Here is a 27,508-nt window from a genome sequence, read left to right as displayed (position 1 = left end):
GAAAGTTGAAAACAAAAGTTTGGGGGAGTCTTATGATTCTGAACAGATGTGAGTGGGAGATCAGGAGGTCAAGGAAGAGGAGTCATAGAGAAAATTCTTTTGCTAGTTACAAAACCTGTAGAAAGCAGGGCAAAAATAGACGTGCATGGAGCCTGGCGAGGACTATAAATGTATACTGTATCAGGCAGCCTTTGACGAGATGCAAGGTGATTTGCTCTATACAAGCCACAGGAAAGAGGATAGGGAACCTTCTCCAAGAATGGCCTTTGAGATTCTTCCTAAAATCAATCAAAATTACCAACCATTCCAAGGAAGAAAGTTTAAAAAAATTGACAGTAGAAACAGTCATAGTTACCATTGATATCATGGATATTGACTATTAAATAGACACTTTGAGATTATTATGCTTAAAAAGTTCAGAAGAATATGTGACAACATGCAAATAATTATGCTTGTAAAGTTGTTAAGTGAATAATGACTGAAGTCATCTTGCCCTTCTTCCAGAAATGAGAGTTTATCTAGTACTTTGAAAGTTGATTGTTATAAATTTACCTCATTTACAGAATAAAAAAGAAAAACATTTGTTTTAATTAATATCCATTCATGAAAATAAAATTCTCTGTAAGAATGAAAAGGAATACATTAATATGATAAAGGACAGGAGAGCAGGCGGGTGGATGGGGGGGGGATCACATTTCCTCTAGTTTTCATGGACAAAAACAGAGGTCAGGGTTCAATAGCAAATGCCAGGTAGTTGCAGGGAAACCAGTAGGAATGGGGGAAAGTGATCCAGCAGAGCAACTCCACCACGGGTAGAGTTTTGAGAGGGATACAGCAAAGAGCAATTGAAGCAAAACTCAGTTGGGAACCTGGAATGTTTCAAAACACATTCTTTAAGGGAAAGGAGTATTTAAATAGCATGGTGATTCAGTGAGAAGTTAAAGACTACTTCCTTGGAGTGTTAATTTATTGGCATTTCCAATGCTGCCAAAAAACTGGCCAGCACAACTTTCAGAAAAACAAAAACCAAAATGAATAAAACCTCAGCATTAATGATGTGGATATTTGATACTAGAATTCCTATGGACCACAAAGAGACAGTAAGAACTGTGGGGTGAGGGCACAATATTTGGTGGTTCATTATAAAGTTAGTGGTAAACAGCTCCCTTTTCCTGCCACCACACACTCAAAAAACCCACCACCACTAACGAAAACAACAATAATAACAAAACAAAAGCTTACTAAAATTTTTCTTCAATATCAGGAGAAAGACATCTGCATTATTGACACTTTTATTCAACACTAAACTAAATGTCTGAATCATTGGAAAAAAACTAAAATATAGTAAAATGCAAATTATTCTGGAATAGATCAAGTAAATACTTGTTGCAGATAACATGATTACTTGATCAGAAAATCTTTAAAAATATATGTATTTTAAAAATTAATATTTGATCTTAATTAAGCTACAGAATATAATGTCATTATTCAAAAATTAGTCCTGTATTGAGACACATTAAATAATTTTGGTGATAAGATTTGAAACAATGTAAAAATATTAATACAAAGATTTTATATATATATATGCATATTCACAAATATATATTTACATATATTTTTGTACTGGGAATTGAACCCAGAGGCCCTTTACCACCGAGCCCATATCCCAAGCCCTTTACTAGGTCCTTGCTAAATTGCTGAGACTAACTTGATTTTCCTGCCTCAGTCTCCAGAGTCACTGGGATTATAGATTTGTACCACCAAGCCCAGCTATCAAGATTATATTTCGTAAAAAGGCATGAAAGACATCAATAAAACAACTATAGGGTATACTGAAAGACTTTAAAAGCCAAATAAATGAAACGAATTCAAGATTTTGGGTTTCAAATGCTATAAAATGTTAATTATCTTCAAAGTGATCTTTAGAGTAAGTGCAATCTCAAACAAAACTCAAGCAGCTTTTCTGTAGGTGGTTGTAGAGAGTGGCAAGCTTATTGTGCAGTTTTGTGGAAATGCAATGGGCTAAAAATAGATGGAGAATGTTGGAGATGCACACAGTTGAATGATTTATACTAACAAAAATACTTTGTACAAGTTACATAATTAACATAAAGTATTTTTTGTCTAATGAGAAAAGTAATTCTGAGAAAAAATAGAGAAAATCCAGGAATGAACCTACATATATATGAAAATAGTTTTATGACAAATATGCTTCTTAAGTGGATTTAAAAAATAGTCTTTTTTACAAATAATGCTGCATTAAATAAATATTTATGGAAGAAATTTCCATTAACATTCCAAAATTTCCATATGATAGAAAAACATTGTATCTATTTCAATATGGTAGCCATTACCTACATGGGGCTGTATATGATTGTGATGATAAAAATGAATTTTTAACTCAAATGAATTTTATTTTAAGTAAGTTTATGTAATGAAAGCTTCTATATCATGTACCATTGTTTTACTTTAAACCATAAATACGGTTATATTAAGTAGATAGCATACATAAGTGAGGAAGCAGAGCGTGGTGCTAATTTTCAGTGCTAAATACAACACAGGAAAATACTGTAATGTACTTGCACAGGCAAAAATCTTTTAAACAGAAGAAAATAATATTAACCATAGAGAAAACAATGATAAATAAGAATTTAATTAACTTAAGACATTATGTTTATTGTAAGACACCAGTAATTTTGAAAATATAAGTCAGAGCTATAAAAATTATTTCCAAAACATATATCAAATATTGATAATAAATAAAATATTTAAAAATCTTCATGTAAATATGAAAAAAAGGGTAATCAAATAAAATGGGGAAAATATTGAATGAGCAATTTTTATTTCAAAATTTTAATATTAAAGTGCCCAAAAAAATTTGTGCCATTTTCTTTAACTTCATCCAATATCAGAAAAAATGCAAAAATCATACCATTGATTACTATATACATACCAGATGGCTAAAATTTAGAAGAAGCTTTTGTTACTGTTTATAGTGATACAGCACAATTGGAATATTTATATACTTCTGATGGAAGTTTAAATTGCACAAATCATCTTGGAATTCTTTGTCTTTTTCTATTAAAATTCTTCATGGTTTGGTAATTTCAGTTTTAAATTTGTATAACCAAACTTTATAAATAGGTAACAAAACACATGCTCTAGAATGTTTATAATTTGATCATATTTCTATTAGTCTCAGTTTGAATGCAAATGAAAAAGAAAAAAGCATGTTCTTGATAAACAATAAATAGTACATAGAAATTAGAAAAAGTATTACTATCTTCAATTTTCTGTATGAAACTTGTAAAATAACATTAAACAATTGAAGTCATACATAAAATAGAACAAAATGTAGGATTTATTTACTGGTGGCTCAAGAATCCATAAACTAATTAATGGTACTAAAAGTCAGGAGAGGATTTACATTCATGTGGGATACTAAGAAGGAACACAAGAGGGATGTTTTCAGAGGTTCAAGTGTTTTATCAGAGTGGTATTTCCACTGATATGTTTACTTGTAAAAATTCACTGGATTTTTACTTATAATTAGAATAAAGTAAGATTCAATTTTACTTAGGAGCCAAAAGCAACAAGGAAACAAAAGAATGAAAACATATGAAAAATGAAGAGCTTGATATTGAATGATGAACAAATTAATACAGTTAAGAAGTAACTTTTCTGGAAAAGAATGATTATTTTCTTTGGTCATGGCCTCTGAAAATGGTTACCTCTACCTCTTGGGTTTTAGAATTTGGCCAGTCGGTCTTTCATTGATGCCTGTTGAATCTTTGGTTGTTTTAAAGTAAGATTAATTTTTCTTGTACAATAATAGAAAGCATACTGCCTGCTTTGGAATTAAGTTAATTTTTAGTTAAGGTTCACAAGACTGAATGAAGATCCAGTGAAAAGCATAGTACATTCAAACATTCAACAAATTTCAACTGGTATTAGAAACTAATATTTATGCAACATTTCTAATAGCAAAGAGAATTTTAGAGAGACCTGTGGACTATAGTCTTCTGTTTGTTGATTCTCACGTACCTGAGGAAAGTGAACATTTCTGAAGCTCAAAAATCTCCTTTCAGAGTTTCACAGCAGTCTGGATGACATTCAAGTTGTCACCAGAATTGTTTGTGAAATGATTTTAAAATGTCCTTCCACAGACATACATAATATTGTATCGTGTGAGAAATGATGTGCTGCAAATATCTTTTTATTTTTCTTTTTGATTGGACATTTATTAATTTTACTAATGAAAGTTAATATTTCCTTTTCACTAATTATACACACACTATTTATTCCACTATTTATCAAGTAAATGTAATGTTCTTTTATGTGGCATATACTACCCTCTTTATTAGGCATATAAAAATAAATAAATTGCCACTGCAAAGAACTCATGTGCACTGGTGTTCATAATGGAAAATGGAGAGTGCAATGGGAATAGAGGGTGTTTTAATCATCTGGAGGAAAGGAGATGGAGTATAGGAGGATTTTTTTGAGAGAAAGATAAAGATTAGATTGGTTACTGAAAACAATTTCGAAGTGACTGAGCAAGAGTTACCAGGAGATTTACCTGGTTAGATTTCCATTTACTAAGCTAACTAAAAAGACAAATTTAAGTGCAATGAGAAAACTACTGGGAAACCATGTAGAATGCAATTGAAAGGGAAGAAGTATGAAATAGTCTGAAACCAAGAAATATGGAAGTAATATGCTAAGTGAACAAGCTCATAAAATATTTCTTTATGTGGTTATTATGGTCAGCTGAATCCCAAATAAGCTTGTCCTTCAGCTGACTTTCCACTGCAAAAAGAGAGTTGGATAACATGTTCATTTTTCTCCAATCTTTAGAAAAAGGTGTGGTTTTACGATGATTGCCTTAAACAAATTAGGATTTTCCCTGAAAAGGAAGAAAATCTCATCTTTGATCTCATTTCTGCCTGATACCTGAGCAACACTGAGTCTCTCTATGTGCACAAATGGAGATCAGGGAAGGATGGTTGTTGGATAAATACAGTGTGTGCTACATTACGCTGAAAATAATGGAGTTGATATTTTAAAAATTATATTCCTAAAAGTTATATTCCTAAATCAAAGCCAAGTTTATCTGAAACTTTGGATCAAATTTAACCATTTCTCAATTAACATCAAACTGTTTATACTTCCACTACTTTGAGTGAATCACAATGAAATTAATACCATACATAGTTTATTGACTTTTATGCATTTATTAGTGTTTAATATTTTTCAAATTTTAATTTTTATTACATTCATTTTTTTCCTGTTTTAGACTTCACTTATGGTGTTTTCTAGGTATCAGAAAACTAAACACCCATTTTTAATTAAGACAACTTTGTATTATTTATATCAAATTTTTTACTTCTAGAATTCTTAACATATCAATTAAATAAATTTTTATGCTTTATATCAGATTACTCTGTGTCTACCAGCCTAGAATTTCTGATATAGCAGAACTGAGATATTTAACTGGCTTTTCATTTCTTCTCTTCTATTTTTTTGTACCAAGGATGGAATCCAGGGGCCCATAACCACTGAGACACATCCCCGGCTCTGTTTTTATATTTTATTTTGAGACAGGGTTTTATTAAATTGCTTAGGGAGTGTGCCAAATTTTTTAGACTTACTTAGAACTCCGGATCCTCCAGATTCAGCCTCCTAAACTGCTGGGATTACAGGCATGTCCCACAACACCTTGGCTGTTTCTCCTTGTTCTTAATTGCAGTAGAAGATCACCTTACAGATCCATGCTCATTAATTCATATTTATGCACTTGGTTTTGTTGATTTTCCTTGATGAACATTACATTTGGAAAAATTCCCAATCCACTAAGCTACAAAACTTGCACCTAATGGGAAGTGTATACTTTACAAGACAAAAATAATTTAAAGACCAGGTTTGTGATAAGTATAAAATAAAGTAATAGCATAAATTCAGTTAAACTGTGGGACACTTCTGGTGCATCAAAAATTTCCCCTAATCCAGTAAACTGAGCTTCTTTTACCTAAGAATATTTGGGACACTATTACATATAACACTGGAGAGTTTGTACAATGTAAGCCACTCTAAAACATCTTGTATTTAAACTTTGACTTTCCTACCTCAAGTATTTCTTCTCCTACTATATTAATTAAAACAATGAGCTCCCTTATCCTCATTTTCTTGTAATTTACTTTGAAGGTAATTCCTCAAATATATCAACACTATACATCATCACTATCATATCAACACAAAATAACACTATATATCATCAGTTTCTAAATCTGTGAAATATTAAGGGGGCAGATAATTGATTGTCAGATTATTTATTAAATGATAAAAATTACATTTGTCACTGAGTTATATATGCTCATGACTGTAGCAAGATCAATATAAAGTATATAAGATTTTCTATTGCTCCTATGAATTATCAGTGTAAATTTTTATTTATTTATTTATTTATTTATTTTTGCAGTGTGAAGTTTAAGTGTGAGAACAGACAATTAAATATCTGATTGTCTGTTTAGAAAACTGCATTTTTTTAACCAAAAACATTTTAAAAAGGAGCTTAGCTATTGTTTAAAAATACATTCAGAAAAAAAGAGTTAACATAAATTTAACACATAGTTTTACAGGTTACATGTGATTACCTAGTATCTATACAGAAAATACTTATAAACTTGCAACTAATTATCAAATTTTCAAACAATAATAAAAGTATGGAATATAAATACTGGTGAAAAGTAAAGTAGGAGAAAGATACAATATTTTATTTTGAAAATATACTTTTCAAAATTATATGTGTGTATCTGTGTATAAATTATAGTATATATATATACTGTAATTATATATAATATATATATAATTACAGTAAAGTAAAAGCCAATACAAAGGGAAAACCCAAAATAAGATTCTGAAACCTGAAATTTTAAATATTTTTTGCTACATTTCTTGCCTGATTTCATTATTCATAGTCTTGCTTCTTTATAAATATTTTAAAATTTGTATGGTTTTCTCTATTCTCATTCCCTGGTATTCTTAAAGGTTCTCATGACTGGAGAGAGTGGACATTCTGTCAGACTCTGGTTTTAATTGAAGTCATATTAAGAACCACAGTTATTCCTATAGTATTCTTCCAAAAAGATAGGTGAGGTCATGACTTAAGTCAGATACTTTGTGATTCATCCCAATAGTCCTTTCGATACATGCTGTTTCCATTTCTCTCATTCTATCACATTTAATTTACTTAATAATTATCAGGTTTTGACAACCATGGACAAATCAATATATTATATTACAGGCTATGAATATCTGTATTAAAATAATCCTTCAAGATTATCATAGTGTATCTATATTTATTTTAATTGCATTCAAGACTTATTAAATATCATTAAAGATATTCTGGGATACTACCTTGGGAAAAACTCATGCTCTTTGACAACATAAAAATGATTATTCTTAGTCTAATAAGTTACAACATACTGAAAATGGCATATGATCATTTAGTACTTATGCTCATAATTACACAGCCTAGGGATAAACCAAGCACTTAAGAGACCATTGTGTTTTTAAACTGTTGAGGATGTTAACATTTTCAAACATTCAAGCGGTCTCACTGTCTCTTTTCTTCAGCCCTCATCCTAGAACTCACAAAGCATGAAACTTTGGGGACAGCGAAATCCCTTCATTCCTGCTGTATCTGTAACTAAGTTTTTCTTTTTCTTGTCCATGTTCACTCTGACTTGGATGTGTCCTGTCCTGCATCAGTATACTTAATTAGTTCAACATTCATTTTGTGTATATTTTAATATATAAAGAAATGCTTCCTGATATAATTCTGGTAAATCATCCTATTATAATCATAGTGAATACATAAATAATTCTCTCTCATATTTTCTAAGAATGAATATAGGAAAGGGGAAAAATCCAACTTTGTTTACTCATCAGATCATCCATTTTCACAACCAGTCAAATGGTCATCAGTTTCTCTGGGGAAAAGTGTAATTCTCATGTTTTGTTTTTATACCTGATTTAAATAATAACTTTCAGGGTTTTGTTTATTTTGTTTTGTTCTGTTTTGTTTTGTTTTGCTTTTCAGTATTTCAAAAAAGCAACTAAGGTTGTGAGAAAATAGTGCTTACCCGGAATCATTTGTCAAAACCAAAACAAAATAAACAAACAAAAAAACACCCCAACATATCTTCTTTTTTTTTTTAAAGAGAGAGAGAGGAGAGAGAATTTTAATATTTATTTTTTAGTTATCGGGAAACACAATATCTTTGTTTGTATGTGGTGCTGAGGATCGAACCTGGGCCACATGCATAGCAGGCAAGCGTGCTACCGCTTGAACCACATCCCCAGCCCACAACATAACTTCTTGATCACTATACTTGAAATTTCATAGGTACTCGAAAAGCAGTTTTCTATCTATACCTTTTTAAAAAATATATCCTTAGTGAATGATGTTAGAAATAATGTATGTTTGAAATTCTCCATCAAGTGAATTGAGTAGTTTCATCAGTAAATACTACATTTAAGTCTGTACTTAGTTTTAATTGAGAATTGTAGCTATTCCTTCTTTGTATTCTTGAAATATGTCTAAGGCCATACCACCCTGAACACGCCTGATCTCCTCTGTATTCTTGAAATATCATTGCATTTAATTTATAAGAAGTTTTGTTTAATTTTAGCCCATGCAAGTATTTGAATAATTAGCTTATTAGAATGCTAATTAACAGAAAAGTCTTGTTTGCCCGTGCTTCTAGCAAAATGCCATTCAAAGAAGATGGAGATCAATACAAACAAACATAAAATTTCTGTACTTGTAGCATTGTGAATAGAAGACAAAGAATGAACACTTTTGATACTTTGAGAAAATACATGAGCAACACAAGTGGGAAAGGAATATTATAACTGAACAACGAAAACTAAGTCCTCTAGGGTCATAATATATTCTTCTTATGTTTTTTTTAAACTTCATATATAATATATTACAATGTGACAACTAACACACCACTATAAACATTAAAAAAATAATTCAGACCATTGAGGAGTCCCTTGAGAAACCTTTTATAGGATTCTTTTGCAATGTTCCAGCACATTAGAATCCTCAGGAAACAATGTTTGAAATACTGTCTGAAGGATGAACAGAAGGTGAGATTGCAAGTTTATTATATATGCAACATTTTGAGGTAGGAAGGGTATGGAGAAGAGGTATAAATGTGTCTAAAGAAAGCTCTAGGCTGAGGGATCAATATAGAAAAAGGGGGATTATAAAAGTCCTGTTGGAAAGAAGAAAAGTAGATCTGTTAGAATGTAGAGAAGCATTTTCTTAATTGTACTATAAATCCCACACAGATAAAAGATAAGGACATTAGTTTTGGGAGCGTCTTGGTCAATGTACAGTACAAACGTACATTACTGATGTTAAATAAATGATAACTACAATGAAACCTGGATTTGGGGGGTGTTTATATAAATAAACTTCAAAGACAATCTTCATTAGTCTTCCCAAGACATCTCAGATGCTTTCAGGGCTAACTTCAGTAATGATTCCTAGATTACTTACAAGGCTCACATACAAACAAATACTATCACAACAGAAATTTAAAACAAAGAATAAACCTCTTTTATCAAATATGTACACAAAAAATTTAAAAGGAATTTTCTCTTTCCCTGAATATGTGGCTGCTTATTCTTTCGCCTCCTTTGTTTCTCATTTGTGCCTCTTCTTCGACTAGTTTTAAGTGGAGAGGTCTCTGGTAGGACGCCACCAGAATGGTCCCAGTCATATCCACTTCTTAACTTTTCATGCCTGTTTTTAATGTCATCTACTTAGTGGAAGCTGGCCTTATTTGTCAGTTTTTGAAAAAAAAACATATAGCATAAGTGATGGAATATAACTTCTGAGATTCATTTACGAATTAATAATGGTTGTAGCCTTAAAGGTCTCATTTTCTCTTAAATTGTTCACCCTGGCAAAATTCAGCTGCCATGTTATGAATCAGACCTTTAAAGAACACAAGGCAAGTAACAGAGGCCAGAAAACAAGTGTAACACTAAATTTAAAAAGAGCTCCTCTCAGTCCCAGGTGACACTGAACACTCCTGCATAGAAAACCTCCAGCCAATGGCACCCTGTGAAGCTGTGCCCAGGCTTCTAACCCACCTGCACCATGATACAATGTTTGTTGGTTTATGACATCTTTTAATACCACTAGGTAATTTTTAATACCACTAGGTAATTCTTTAGATGTAGAAATAGAAAACAAATACAGATTTTATATCAATAATGAGGTGCCATCCTAACTGAAATTGAAATATAGTGTGTCTTTTGAACTTGAGAGTAGACACAAGGACAGTATAAGTTAAAATCAAATATATTGCAAAATCTCTTATGACAAGCCTCAAGGTCTTTCTTCAGGTAGTCAGTGGGAAATTATAGGAGAGCAAGTAAGATCTCAGCCATTAGAGGAAGAGTATCATTGTTATGTATGGGGACAGTTCAGCAGAATTCTTGCATGCAGGAATAGGTAAAGTGGAAAATGTTCCTAACAGTGAGATCTACTTAAGAGTTTTCCCAGAAAAATGTTAGTGACATTCCTAGATTATTCTTGCTGTATCTAGAGGCATGTTTATTGAGAGAGACTCTGAGATATGCACGTTGAAAGAAAGGAACCAAGACTTGATGCTTTTAAACATTCTCTACACATGACAAATGATTCTGAATATAACAAATTGTTTCCAAACAAGTATCAAATCCAGAGCAATATTTGGAAAAAAATGTTATAAAGGTAAAATGATGGTAGGACTAGAAACGCTTTGTTAAAAACTCAGATCACAAATAGTTCTTCAGTGCACTGGGGCACACACACAAAAAATAAGCACTTTATAAAGGGTCCAAGGGTATACTTCATGGATCTCTCTGTTTAACAATATTGTTTCAAAGATACTTAAGGGTGCTGACCTCTGCTAAATCAGAAGAAGCAAAACTTAGAGAATCGTGGATGTGGGTTTCTCTAATGAGGTGAACACCAGCAAGATTCCCAGAATATCTAAGACAATTTTAAAGGAATTCTATCAGCAGAAACACTGCCAGCTTGAAATGAATTGTATAGATAGAATTCAAAAGAAAAGATATACTGCCCAGTATTCCACCAGCAGGTGAAAAAGTTACCAAGCTACACACATGTGCCTTTTTTCAATGAGAAAAAAATGCAAATAAGAAATAAGGAAGGAAGTTGAACTAATTCCATGGAGAGTAACCCTAGGTTGGAGGAATATTCAGTTCTAATCATTGAACATCTAACATTTATCAAGCTGGATTTCAAATATACTATGAATGGATGTTTTTTGTTTGCCTCCTGCTTGTGTTCCCTATTTGAAATAAGAATATGGCTGGTGAGTCTTTTCACTGTTTGGTATGTATGTTGTCTATTTCATTCATATATCTATGGAATGAACACCTGAGCAACTGCATCAAAGAGGCTACATTTTACCTAGACCTGATTTAGATGACCAGGTTAGGGAACAGTAAGCTTAAGTTGTAATGGGATCTGTCATTTGTGGGACTTGGAAGTAATAATTGGGAAGTGTCCTTGAGAGGCAGAAAATGAATCATGGCATTTAGTCTCTGGTATTGTTTCCAATGATTCCTATTTCTTGATATTTATACCCTGAATATTCCTCTACTGCATCATCCCATGGTTTCTCTGTGCCTCTGGTAGGATATGGCAGTTATGATGGTTATGTCATTTTTGAAATTAGAGTAGAAAAGTCATTTGGACTACACTTTGCTTTTCATCTTTTTTCAGATTATGCATTTACTGGGAACCCACTTGTTATATAAGCAGCCCTGTACTAAATCCACAAGTTAAGGAACTGCAGACTGTTGTCAACAGCCACATAAGTGGCTGGAAGGGGTTCCTTAAGACCCAGGTAAGGCTTTGGATGACTGCAATCTTACTTACAGCTCATGGGACATCTTAGGCCCAGTTAAGTTAATTGCAGAGATTCCCAACTTTCAGAAACTGTGTGAGATAAATAGATATTATGGCTTACAGCTAATAAGTTTCGGAGTAACTTATTACACAGCAATAGATAACTATTACAGATAACAATATGACCTTCATGGGAGAGGCAGAGCAGAATTGTCTTGACAGCTATATAAACTGTACCTATATATTCAACCTCCTTACCTTTTCTTCTTTATGCCTCCCTCCCTCTAACTTTTTCCCCTCCCTCCTACCTCCCCCATATCTTTATGTCTTCCTTCTCCCCCTTCTTTCTCTTTATCATTCCTTCCCCATTTCTCTATTCCTCCTTTTCTTTTTCTTTCTCTTTCTTCCTTTCCCTTTTTTTCTCCACCCATCATTTTTTCTTATTTTTAATTTTGGAAAACATATTTGAATTTTTTCATATGTTAGAAGCAGGAAATTTTAAAAAATCAGAGATGTTTTACTTTTCTTTGATTCATTAGTGGTGTACAAAATATGTTATTTTTCTAGTAAAGGAAATAGACAATAAAGTACATAGAATAGCAAATAATGTGAATTTAAAAAGCAATAAGTATTAGAAAATCAATATGATATTAAATATTTTTGTCATGGGAAACCTAGAGAGGAAATTTTAGGCAATTTAGAAATATCCATTTTAGAGAAATAAGAAATTAATCCATACTTGAATAATGCAAAGAAGGCAGATATGACAACCTTGAGGAACAACACTCCAGGCAGAGAAATCAACATGTTTAAAATACATTATTTTAACTGTCCATTTTTTTTTGTTACAATAGTCATAAGTAATGTGTAGTCCTTCCTTCTGCAAACATTATTAGGGCAGCAATGCAAATATGACTTAGCCTAAATGACTTGGAATCTGTCTTCTCTTGGGTAAGAAAGCACATTGCCTCATTTGTTGCTAGCAGCCTTCTTAGTATCATGGCAGCATCTTGCTAGGAAAAATCCAGAATTGTGGAAAGGCAATCCAAGTCATACTGAAAAGCAGAAGAGGAATCATCATGGTATTATACCTGAGAACTGCATAATATGGAACCTTCTATTTGTGATATTCAATTTCATTATAAGACTTATACGTAGCATGTTTCTGTACTATGATCAAAAACAGCTGTATCTGATTCATCTTTGGTTCATTTATTCCACTTTTAAAAATTCATTACATTAACACAATTAAATATTAAATTATATATGTCTCTCTCTGTATATATATATATATATATATAGATAGATAGATAGATAGATAGATATAGATAGATAGATACAGAATATCAAGGAAATTTTTAAATAATTAAATAGGCGAGATAAAGAAAACTACAAAACCATTTATGAATGTTCAAAATGTAAATGGTGGTATTTGGTTTGTTTTAATTATTTTATTAGATACTGTTTAACTCATGAGGCTGAGGTGAAGGACTCCAAATTTAAAGTCAGGCTCAGCAATTTAGCCAGAACCTAAGTAATTGAGACAATGTGGTTTAATGGTTAAATCCCTCTGGGTTCAAAAACAAACAAATAAAAATGTCATGAAAGGATGTAGACGACTATGATCTAATCCTAAAAAGTAAAAGGATTTTAAGCACTATAAAAGAATCTAAGAGGCTGGGATTGTGGCTCAGCGGTAGAGCGCTTGCCTTAACATGGGTGGGGCCCAGGTTCAATCCTCAGCACCATATAAAAAAAAATAAAGACATTGTGTTGTGTCCATCTACACCTAAAAAATAGATACTAAAAAAAAAAGATAGAATCTAAAATCATACACAAAACCTCATTCAAGCACAGAAACATATAAAACAGAAATGAAGAAAAATATTAAAAAGTAATACAAAGAATCATTTATTAAGAAGAATCACAGAATTCCAACTAATCATAGATTCCAACTAATTCCTATAGTTAGTCAACTTCCCATGCATCACACTTTTTCAGTTAGCTCATAGAATTTTTTAATCAGAAAAAAATCAACATTATACACTGAGAATACTCCATTCATTAAACCTATAATAAGGTTAATTTATTAATTAATTTATTAATTTTTCAATTTAATTGCAAGTAAAATAGGTGTCTTCATAATGGTAACAAGTCTGATCTTTACTAAAGCTCTTGAAGTAAAAGTGAAATGACTTTGTGAATTCCAACACAAATGAATTGTTTCATATCACAATCCACCCTTTAATTCACTAATTTAATTAGTTTGAGCAGGACATGATAGCTCACACTGTAATTGCAGCAGTTCAGAGGCTGAGGCATGAGGATCAGGATGAGACTCTGTCAACTTAGCTAAACCTTTTCAGGGTACTGTGAAGCATTCATGTAGCCTCAGAAACTCAGGACTGAGGCACAGAAGGATGGCAAGTCCCAGGTCAGGTTCTGCAACTTAGTGAGGCACTGAGCAAATTAGTAAGACATTGTCTCAAATCAGAAAAATGAAAAAAAAAAAAAGAGCTGAGGATGTATCTCAGTGGTAAAAGTGCCTGTAGGTTCAATTCCTAGTAGAGGAAAAAAAAATGTGATCACTTTGTATCTCATCATGAAAAATTAAACATAGTGATACTTATATAACTATATTCAACAATGAAACAAGAGAAGAGAGAAAAAGATGGTGGGTGGAATTTTCAAGGTTAACATAAATAATTAACATAAAATAGTTAATATAAAATATAAATCATATCCAATTGTCTTGGAGGACACCTATAAGCCCAGTGACTCCAGAGAAAGAGGCCAGATGATTATAATTTTGAGTCCAGCCTGATCAACTTAAGTGAGATTCTATCTCATGCTAAAGATTAAAATTAAAAGGGCTCAATGATAAAGCAACCCTAGGTTTAATTCCAAGTACTGAAAAACATAAAAATCATAAGAGATTTTAATAAGCTAAGACAAAATGAATCAGCACATTTCTGAATATTATTCATGTGTTTAGAATTTTCATCATTTTGGCTAATATTAAATTATGACTATTAATGATTTAATTGTCTGAAAATTCCTTCTGGGAAGTTTTTGTCCTAGTTTTCTAAAATGAATTTGAAATATAAATTTATAATTATATATAGTTTTGCATATTTCATAGCTATAAAAGTAAACTATATCAGAAGCTTAAAGTTAAAAAGATGAACAAAGTAAAGTTGAAAGATTAAGATGTTAATTATCCTTGAAGAAATGTACAAAGACTTTTAAAAATATCTGTAACATTTACATTTCTGTAGAATAATTATTGACCCCCAAAGAGAATGATTTGGTAGAACATCATGAATTTAAAATCATTGCCTCCCTCAAATAACCTTTATATATTGTTCCCTTTATTCTCTTTGTTCATGTAAAATTTCACCTAATTTGAGTCAGTCTCTCTCTCTCTCTCTCTCTCTCTCTCTCTCTCTCTCTCTCTCTCTCACCATTTATAAAGAAAGGTAAGTAACAACCATAAAGTTGTTTTTACCACATGAAATGACAAATGAATATGTAAAGCAAAAATAATTAACAGATCAAGAATGATTGAAATAAAATGTACTGCTTTGGAATATGACAAAAATTTTAATTTTAGTATTTTGATCAATGTATTTGATTTTATAAATTCAGACATTTTCATAACACTGAGATTCTTGCATTGGAGCATCTTTTCTACCACAGTTAAGTTTGGGGTAATACAGTTAGAAAGATGGTAAAGCTCAAAAGTTTGACCTGCTAACACTGAAGATTGAACACGGGGCCCAGAACAGCAAAGTTTATGGAAGATGTTCAATCTTCAGTGTTAGCATGTCATATGCTGGTAGCCCTCTAGTTCATCCATTCAAAATGTGGGGAAGTATTCCCAAGATGGGAAAACATTGCCTCTAGAACCCAATCTGGACTCTGGCAACTAAACTTTCTTTTTAAGTGAAGGATAAATGATGCATTCACTTGTTTCATACTTTTAAGGGGATATCAAACATGCCTCACATCACCAAACCCCTAAAAATTTCAGTAATATAATTATCCCTGAATGTTCTATATGATTATCTCTTACCTTTACAAACATGTGTACAAACTTATGGTATAATTGCCAATTCTTATCTAGTTAATAAATAAGTCAGTGAGATGCTTTATGAATTGTTTATTATAGTCCACATCCCTTGGGATATTTTATAACATTTTCCTAGACCTAGACTTGAAATTCACTCCATTGTCTATCATGTGTCAATGTGAATTTCTTTTTTTCTCCCTCTTGCTAGGAGTGGAAAAAATTGCATTTGCCAGTTCAATTTCAACATGTTGTTTGTCTAAGAATAGGTTAAACTACTCTTAAGAAAAATTATCATTTTCCTTACAATAATTGCAAGCAGGACCACTGTTTAAACTGTTTGTTTAAATTTTAACTGCTTGTTTAAATTTTAGTAGTACATTTCACATGCCATAATTCAGTTAGTTTATAGGAGTTATTATTGATGAATAAATACAACAGGGTCACCCATTCTGGATTCTTTAAATTTTTGAGAATGACATTGATATTTGCAATTTCTCACAAGTTGTAGCATTATTATTATTTTTTTTTACTGTCTTAGGTTTAGTGAGAAAATAGTGAGGATGAGAGGCTTTGATGTGTCCTTCTTTGCTAAAGTAGATCTTACTTAGTAGGCCAGGAAAATTAATTTAAGGTTATACCAAATACCAGGTATACTCTTTATTGCTTATGCATAATGACTGAGGAAATGACAAGGACTTATGTCTATAGACCTAGTGAGCTCATTGTGATGTGGACTTGGCATATATCAGGCTCCCACGTGTTTATACCTAAATATGACTATAACAGAAAGTATAATGGCACTGTAAGTCTATAAAAATTTCAAATATTTCACATGATTATCTATACCAAGTAATTCCTAAGATCTGGCTATTCTCATTATCCCAATTCATAGTTCCTGAGTAAATTTCCATAGATCCCTTTGTGGAATGACAAAGATAGTGACTTCTTCATGTACTTGTGATAGTAGTTCAAGATTGTTCCTCAATAGGATTTTACCTTTTCTTCAGTGCAAAAGGTTATATGTCAGAAATTATTCTGATAGAGAAACATGGCAGAAGACAGTGGTTTTCTCAGGATTCCTCAGCTTCCTGAGCATACCATAATTTTCTTTTTTGTTGTTTTTTCCCCAGTTTTATTAACATACAAAAATGGTATGCAGATTGATAATTTGATGTATATGTATAAATTATAAGACAATTATTGCAATCTACCTAATTACTATGACCATCATACATTCTATATTTGTTTAGATTTTATAAAGTAAACAATACCTTTGTGAGGTGCCCATTGATCTTGCCTCTGGAGATTGTCATTGCTTTACATTTTAGTGAGATAATAGTGAGGTTACTGGCTTTCTACACAGTAACCCTGCTGGCTATACTTGTATTTTTTCTGCTTGTTCTAATATTTACACATTCATTGATTCTGATAAATAAGTGCCACCATCTGGCCTCTGTCATTTAAGGTATTATCATACCATTGCTATCACAAAATTCTATTTTATGACATCACATTATAATTTCAGTCATGGTCTAATCAAAGTCTAATAAAAACAGAGTTTTTCAATGAGTCTTGTGTCTCACGACTGTTGCATTTCATATAACTTTGATAAATGCATGCTCTTATAGTTTTCTTATACATCTGAGTCATTTGGTAGTTTTAGTTAACTTAATAATTATATCCATGTGGGAATACTTATTTCTCTACCATTTAGTGCAGCATTTCTGATATTTCTTCTTTACTCATTGCTACATTCATTTTATGAACTTGAAAACACTATTTCCCAGATTGTTTCCAAGGCATCAAAACCGGTTTTGTGAAAAATGATCTCACAATAGACTCTCTTTTATACAACCTTTCACCCACTTTCTCTTTGACACCGCACCTTCATACTCTAGCCCTATATACAATTTCCCTTTTACTACCAGTACATGTTAACAAGAGTCTGCAGCTTTCTCACAGAACTGAAAATACAGCTTCTCTTAACAGTTTCAGCACAGATAGAGAAGTTCAAGTATTTAGACCATGTTACTCTTCTTTTTGCTGGAGTTGAGGAAGTTACCAGGAGAAGTAGAAGTAGGCACCAGGAAGTTAACAAATATTTTTTTTAATTAATTAATTAATTTATTTTTTACATACATGACAATAGTGGAATGCATTACATTTACAATCAATTCATAATTCACAGCACCATTTTTTGTAACTCTGTATATAAAGTATGTTCACCCCAAATTATGCCTTCACCTATGAGCTCTCTCTTTTTTTATTTTCTTGTATCACTCCTGTACACAAATTATAAGCACTGTCTTTTAAGAAGGAAGAGTAAATTATATCTGGAATCTCCCATATTCATAGGGATGTTTTGAGTTCAAGGTTGTCTATTGAGTCTTCCCAGAGGTCTACATTCCAAGTCTAAGAGTTTATTCCTTCCTTATTAGATCCTTATGTCAATATCAGAGACCTGTAATTACAATAATGATAAATCATATTCTCCAATGTTCTGTTTCATTTGTTTTGTTTTGTTTTGTTTTAATTATGAGCCTAGTACGACTCCCTGAAGGAGACTCAGCTTCCTTAATACTTCCAAAGAGGCCCTTTGGCTTTCACTGTTTTCCTTGAGTTGTTGCTAATCTCCTAATACTGGTCATTTTTCTCTCTTCATTGCACGGCAACAGTCACCAAAGTTAACTTCCCTTATAGGTAACATTTCCTTAATGGATGTGAAAAAACTAATAATATTCCAGTACCCTGTACATTCCCTCACACTAGTTTATCAATTGCTAGGTCTTAGTCTTCTTCCTCCTACCAACAAGATAGGGTCCTCATTGCAAGATGACTAGCTATTGATCTTCAAACTCATTTTAGATTTTGTGTCTTGGCACCACTCCTGCTCCAAATGACACTGGTTAGTTTCCCCGAATCAGACTCAGCCTGAAAATTGAGCACGGATAGTTCATTGAAGAGTGTTCTTGGAAATCCTTTGTGTAGAAAATGAGGTAGGCAGGAAAAGATTGTGACAGATGCTGCAGTCAGTCCTCTCTTGAAAGATATTTTGGAGTTGTCTAAATTGAGAGAAGGCCTGAGTTTTGTTTGCTTGGTTTTAGTCAAATGTTTGGAACAACAGTTTCATGGTAGGAAGCACAAACTGAAAGAGGGCAGCGTTCAGTATTTGAAGGTAATTCATGGAAAATTTTCTGTCAGTTGTTAGAAGACACTGCATGAGTTTGTTGCATAATGAAAATGATTATAACAGCAATTATCTACTATGTTTAAAGGAGTTTGATAAAATAAGGCAGAGATTAAATTCTTAGCAAAGTTATAATAAAATTAATATGAGAAGTAAAAATTTTTAGATCAATTATTATAGAGGAATTAATTAAGGAAGATGATTGTTTTAGTCAAGCTGTTTTGGTGCTGTGACTAAAGGACTCAACCAGACAATTGTAGAAGAGGAAAAGTTTGAGAGCTCACAGCTTCAGAGGTCTTAGTCCATAGAAGTCTGGCACCATTTCTTGAGGCTCCAGGTGAGGCGGGATATCATGGCAGAGGAGTATGACAGAAGGAAGCAACTCACATCATGTTGACCAGCAAATAGTGAAAGAAATTCCACTCTATATACCCAAAGCCATGCCCTAATTTCCACCTCCTCCAGCCCACATCCATAGGCTTCAGTCACCACTCAGTTAACCCCATCACAGATTAATCAACTAATTAGGTTAAGACTCTCACAACCCAATCACTCCTCCTCTCAACCTTCTGGTATTGTCTCACATGTGAGCTTTTGGGGAACACCTCACATCCAAACCATAACAATAATTAAACTTCTACCTTCGAAACAGAGTAAAATAGATAGTCTAAGAGCTGTGTTTATAAATACTTTTAAAATTATTTTTATTAAAAATTTGTGATAAAGAAGAGCCACCAATAAAGTAAGAAATAGAAGGGCTGTGAAGGAAACTATTCAATTAATACTGCATTTTTTTGTAAAACAGTTGAATAGGTGCCACAGTCTGGCTGGGCACAATTCAGGAGCCACTTGTCAAAAGAAACGAACTTTATTTTTAGAACCACACACACCAAACAAAACAGCTCCTCAGGAAAAACCTTCAGAGCTCAACTGCCACCACTGGCTTCCCACAAGCCTCTCAACCTCCCTCACTCCTCCTGCTCTTGAGGTTGATTGGCTGGGTTGCGTGGGCAGAGCCAAAAAAAGTCCCCCAATGAGCAGCTCCATGGTCTGAAAGGGCGAGGAAACAGCCCAATGAGCATCACCACAGAGGAGCCAATCAGTTGGCAGCTAGAAGTTTGCTGGGGCCACTGTGAGCCAATCATCAACTGGCTGCTGGAAGTTTGCTGGCAGCTGGAAGTTTGCTGGAGCCCCTTCGGCTGTGGCTCTCAACAAATAGGTAAGCACATAAGTAGAACAATTGACAAATAAGAAATCTATCTCAGAAAATGTGAAAGGTACCCACACACAGTGGTATTTCAATTCATAGGAAAAACAGGGATTTGAAATAATTTGTGCTGACATATTGATTACCCATTATAGAAGAAAATGAACATATGGCCAGGTGTGGTGGCACATGCTTGTAGTCCCAGCAGCTTGTGAAACTGAGGCAGGAGGATCACTAGTTCAAAGACAGCCTCAGCAAAAGTGAAGCACTAAGCAACTCAGAAAGCTCTAAATAAAATACAAAATATGGCTAGATTATGGTTCAGTAGTCAATTTCCCCTGAGTTAAATCTCCAGTACCCTCACCAGAAAAGAAAATTAACACATATACTTATTTATATCATACAAGAAGATAAAATCTATGTGCATTAAATAATAAATATATACAATATAAAGAGAAAATGTATAAAGTAACTAATTATTTCAAGAAAATTTGGGATGTAACATTTGAAGAAATTCTCTTAAGTTTTGGAATCAAGTCTATGATGTTGAAAGTGTCCATATGTGACTTTGTAAAGTTTTAAGAAAAACCTTTTCATGTCTAAATACATACTAAGCAAAATTGAAAGACCTGTTAATATTATAAATTGCTAATGTGCAATGCAAATGTCATATAGAAGAATTAATATCTTTAATATACAAAACTGAACATATGTTGGGACCTCTGCTGACCACGGAAGTGCAATCGCTGGGGAAAGAGGAAGAAAAACCACTGTTGGCAAATCCCCAGTCTTGTGATTCTGGTTTTGTGATTCTCCATGTACCTGACAGTTAGAGCTTGAGAAATGGCTTCCATATACATGCCTGAATGGCCCCAAGATATGGCTTCCGCAAACACAAAGAATAACTCCCCAGCAACGGGGCACACATATCTAATGGGGTATTGTTTCTGCAACTAGGGTAACGGGGCTCTGTTTCTGCAACTAGGGTAACAGGAATCTGTTTCTGTAACTGGGGTGCCTAGGCTACCCCAATCTGGGGGGCTCTCTGATCTCTGATTGGCCCCTGCCTTTGCCCCCACCTCCTTCTCCTCTCTCTATATAAGTCCTCTCCCTCCACAAGAAAACGGAGTTGCTGCACCATCTCGGCTGACTCAACTCCCGACTAGGTGTGATTTTTGCCAGGCTGGGTGGTGGGCCGGGTGGTGACACTCACCCTCTTGCTCAGCCCGGAGACACTCACTAGCTTGTCTAGTGATTCTCCTCAACCTCTGTAGGAGGGCAGTCCGACAAACATGTATTTAAGGAAAATTAAGAAAAATAAAATAAAAAGGATATTTATAGCTCACAGAAGTACAAGTTCAAAAAGGACATACTCAATTCACATTCATTAGATAATACGTTTATTATTTTCTGTTTTTATTCTTTCCCTTTAAGCTCTTTGAGCTGGGTAAAACTGATAATTTTTTCTCACTCCTTTTATCTCAAACTTGACCTTCAATTTCTTAATAAAACCTTTCAATTCAATACACTTGTCTAAACTCTAGTATTTTTGCCACTTCTACGTTTATTTTAAAATTCATACATTATTATATATCAACCAATTAGTTAATATTTTCCAATGGTTTTCTACCATAGAAAAATGCACAGACCATTTTGAATGAAGTAAATTGTGTTCTATATGACCTGACTCTGTTTACCTTCACAGTATCAGATCTATCATACCAGGCCCCATATAGAAGCCAACCAAACCGGATGCTGTGTGGAGGTTTCTCTTCCCTACAACCACCATGGGTTTGTTGTTACTGCCTCCCATTCGGGAAGCACCTGTGTCCTTTCTAGCTCTTTGAGGCACTTCATCATCTGATCAGCCTTTCCTCTGAGGACATCAGATATTTATCTACCCATAGTCATTCCATTCCATCTACATTTCTGTAGGAACATGCAACAAATCTCCTGCTACTTCGAAGCATTCGTTTGTCTGTTTTCTGTGTTAGTCTTGAAATTTTTATTATTTTTTATCTTTCTTTATTTGTATATAGCACACTATGCAGCATTTGATAGGTGCTCAATAATATTTTGAATACATGGGTTAAGGGAAGATAAAACCTATAAATTATTAAATGTATACCTTTGAGCTATCTATTCATCTTCTTAGGAATTGTGTTATATATTTCATATGCCTTTACAGAATAAACAAGAATAGCATTTTAAAATGATAATTATTAAGGATAAGGTCTGTATTATATTAATGTCAAATTCATTTTCCCTCTTTTATACCCTAAGTGTTCTTATTTACATTTTAGAGAATAATCAAATGAAATTCTGTGATATTGAACACTTGGCATCATGCCAATCATGTGCCACGCATTGAGAGGAAGTAAACTACTTCCTCACAGCCATGCAGCTTATTTCAAATAGAACAGGCTTTCTTTACATTTGAATCTACAATGCTGTGCATATTGTGGCCAATATAGCAAATGTATTTTGTTTGAAAGACAAATGAGAAGAAAATTATAAGCAGAATTATGAGTTAACACATTTGATATTAATATGACATCAATTAGTTTGGGTACAAATTGGAAATGCTTAACAATCAAAAAAGATGGCTTATTTTTTGCACATGTGGCCCACCTCTGACATTTCCATGTGATATGTGAACTAAGGAATATCCTCTAGGCTGCATCATTAATAGGCAAATAATAAAGGGAATTATTTTTCAATTTTTTTACACCACTGGAAACTGAACCATGACAATCTGCTACTAAGATATATCTACAGCCCATTGTCTGTTTTCTTTTTATATTTCATTTTGAGATAAGATCTTGCAAAATTGCTGAGACTGGCCTTGAAAAATTTCATTCTTCCTACTCTGACCTTCTGGGTAACTGGGATTATACGCATGTGTTGCTATGCCAGGCTAGCCTCTATTTCTAAGAGACACATTCTAATAATTGCTTAAGTATTTGGATGCATGCATGTAATGTGAAGTAAACACACACATGTGTGCATACAACATGCACACAGAGGTACATATACTTGTCAGCACACAAAATTATCCAAATCATTCAAAGATACAGAGCATTTTAGGTTTATCTGGAGCAGATTACTTGTACTAAATTACTAAATGAAAATCTCTCTCCTTCCAATACCCACTCTCCGAACTTTATCAATTCTTCAATTTCAACTATATTGTAAAATAAATGTCCTAATTATTCAACTGACAACTAGATAGAAAATAAACTTGATTATTTTGTAATTTTCTTTCCAAGGGACATTAAATATGCTTTTTCAGAAGCTTTGAATCTAAGAGGAAACAATTTTTAAAAATTATCAAGTATTAGAAATCAAAAACAATTTTTTAAATTTAAACATTTGGAAAAAAACATATTCTAGGATTAAAATAACATGTTTTTTTCCTAAACATTTTATTTTGTTGTATAATATAAATCTATGTATTAAGCATGAATAAAATACTTCTCTATTTCAAGAAACTATACTATTAATAATTTTTATTATTTTTTTTCTTTTTTTGAAATAGCTATCCTTTGTTGACTCAGTCTTTATTTTCTTATATAGAAGTAGATCACACAGGGGTAAAATTCTGAGGTTTATTTTCCTTAAGTCTTCACAATATTTAGTTTTTTTACATAGATATCTCATCTGTACATGATTATTATACAGAATTAGAAAATTTACCTAGTAATTACATGCAAAAAGTGGATGGTTTCCAATCTAGGAAATCTTTAGAACCAACTCAGGAAAAGAAGTGCATAGATCAATAAGCAATTTTTTATTATCTGTTTTCTGAAGATAATTATATAGAAATTTTCACGGTTATTAAGCAGTTGAATTCCAGAACATTATTCCAAAAATCAATATAGAATATATTTAAGTATATAAAATATTTATTAAATTAACCATGATACATTAAACAACTGAAGCATATTATATATTCTTTTGGTCATTAATTGACATTGACATTAAAGTATCAAATAAGTTTCTCTTCTGCCCTAACACTCATCACCACTCTCTTTGAAGATACAGAGTGTGCTAAGGTTGTGGTACATCCCAAATATTTAGATAATCAGCCTTCTAATTCTCCTGGGATGATTCACTACTATTTTTCTAATACATGTTGTAAACATATACTAATATTTTGATTGCAGTAATAATGCAGCTATTTTCCTGAGTGTTTATTAGTTACCTGTACATTACATAAAACTTTTAGATAGTTCATGATATGTTGGGTGGAAATCTGCTTTCATATCAGTCTAACGAGAATTTCTCATTATGTTTCATAGTAGTGTTGGAGCAGCCACTACTGCTGTATGCACTGTAGCAAATAAAATGTGAATAGATACTTTGTGTCCTTCCTGCCTCCTTTCCTTCTTTACTTCTTTCAGAGTTTAGCTTCTACTGGGTAAATACTTTTTGTACCATGAAAAACTTGAAAAATCTTAATTGAATCATCAAATCATCGTAAGTCAGAAACATTTCCTTCTTTCCTTCCTTCTTTTCTTCCTTCCTTCTTTACTTTATCTCCTCTTCCTCCTTTCTCCTTCTCTCCCTCCTTCCCTCCTTCATTTCTTCCTTTCTTTCTTCCTTTCATTTTCTTTCTTTCTTTCCTTTCCTTTACTTTTCTTTCCTTTTCTTTCCTTTTTTTCTTTCTTTCTCACTAGGGATCCCACCCAGGAATGCTCAACTATAGAGCTAGTACAGCCCCTTTTAAAAAATGAGGCTAGGATTTGCTGACTTGCTGAGGCTAGCTTTGAACTTGCAATCCTCCTACCTCAGTCTCCTGAGTTGAAGAGATTACAGGCATACTCCACCTCTCCCAGTCTCTTTCTATTTTTAAGATTCATTGATATTATATTTTTTCATCAACAATGATACACAGCTTTAAATAGTGTGATTATAACAGTAATTATTTATCTCTGAAGGACATTCACATTTTCTCAAAGTTGGGGCTATAATGAATATCATGTTTATGAACGTCATTTTGTCATTCGGTGCCTTTTTGTTAGTTATATATCTAGGAGTAGAATTTCTGCACTATAGAGTTTTCTCTCAGATTTTTTATGTGTATACACTGTTCTCCATCTCCCACCAAAAAGAAAATGTTTGAACACTTTTTACCCTCTAAGCAATGCAAGCAGACACGGTTGCCTCTATGTTACCTCAACTTGGTAAATCTTTGTCTTTTAGTAGGATTTGCACAACGAGTAATCAAATTTAGCTTTCCGCCTTAGGATATGCTACTGTACAAAATACCTTTTGAGTAATTGTCTGTTGTTCTGTTGGGGTGTCTATTTTGTTTTCAGTTGATTCTGTAGAGGTCTTTATATGTTCAGGGTAGAGCCCTTTTTCAAATGAATTGGTGCAAACTCATCTCCTATCCTATATTTTCCTTTTTCAATTTCTTAATGGTGTCCATTGACAGTTCAATTTGTTATTTTTTGAATTTTGTAGGCAGTATTTTGTGTCTTATAAAATGTCTTGCCTGCCTTATGATCATGCAAATTTTCTCCTGTCTTTTCTTTTCTGAAGTCTTATTATTGTATTTTTTGCTGTGAGACCTGAAATCTATCTCAAATCACTTTCTATTTAAGTTATAAGGTAAGAATCAAGCTTTTTTCTTGTTTGTTTGTTTCTCATGTGAAACAATACACTAGTTGTTCCACTTGTCCCAGGGCGTGTCCCACTTAACATCAGTCCATTCCCTGTCTAATACATGGTAACTTCTGACATAAATCCCATAATCCCACTCTAACTCAATGTATATTGAACACTGAGGCGACCCACATGCCATTGCAGATACTTGAGAGGAAAGATATAAAGATAAAATGTTAATCACAGTGAGGGCCAGTCATATTAAGTACAATTGTTTGTGACTTATGATGATTTGATGGTTCAATTAAGATTTTTCAACTTTTTCATGGTATAAAACATATTTATCCAGTAGAAGCTAAATTGTGGATTTTGAATTTTTATGTTTTCAAAGGCTAGGGTCATGCAGTAGCATACACTGTGTGCAGTGGTAGTGAGCCATAGCTCCCTGTCAAACAAAACCATGAGGGCAAGCAACCAACAACCTATAATGTTGCTAAGCTATAATGATTAATAGCTTAGGTGTATTAAATGCATTTTTGATTCACAATATTTTGAATTTACAAGGTTTTGCGATGTAACCCATCATAAGTTGAGGAACATCTGTATATTTAATAAATGACAAATAATAAATGCTGATAAATGCTATATCTGAATCATTTAAAAGTGCTAAAGAAATGTTGCATTTATTTTTAATAAATAAAAACTATATTTTGGGTGATTATAAAATAAGTTACCCATGAATCTAAAATTCATTCTACATTGACCAGAATTTCTAAAAGCAGGTAGAAGAATTACTGGAATAGGAAGATTGGATATTATGCTAGTCCGCTCTCCACTGCTGTCACACAATACCCCAAACAAATCAACTTAGAGTAGGAAAGATTTTGGCTCATAGTTTCAGATATTTCCGTTCAAGGCCAACTCGTTCCATTTCTGAGGCCTAAAGCAAACCAAAATATCATAGTGGTGGGTAGGATGGGCATAGGAAGCTACTCACTTCATAACAGCCAGGAAGTGAAACTAGAAAGAAAAGGCTGGTGACAAAATATAACAATCCACAGTGATCTACATCTTCCAATAAGGCCCTCCCTCTTATAGATTACACAATCTCCCAAAAGTCCATTCAACTATGAACACATTAATCTATTAATCACATTAATGTATTAATCCACTGATAAGATTAAAGCATTTTTCATTCAGTTAATTCCTAAGTGCCCCAACTCTAAAAATTGCTGTATTGGGGACCAAGCCTCTAACATATGAGCCTTTGTGGACATTTCAAAAATGAACCATAAGAGTTACCATTGACAGCAGAGCATAATGACTGCACTGATATGATGCTAAATTTGGGGGTTATTTCAATAAGTTATCTGAAATGTTGTCATTAAAATATTAATTATGTTCTGGGATTATTATTGTGGATAGTAGATTTCTCAGGGAAGATATTAGAAGCAGAATGGTCAGAGAGGAGGTTTTTTTTTTTTTAACTGA

Source organism: Ictidomys tridecemlineatus, chromosome 9 (assembly GCF_052094955.1).
Source record: "Ictidomys tridecemlineatus isolate mIctTri1 chromosome 9, mIctTri1.hap1, whole genome shotgun sequence".
NCBI classification, from domain to species: Eukaryota; Metazoa; Chordata; class Mammalia; order Rodentia; family Sciuridae; genus Ictidomys; species Ictidomys tridecemlineatus.
Note: the sequence above shows the minus strand (reverse complement) of the source record.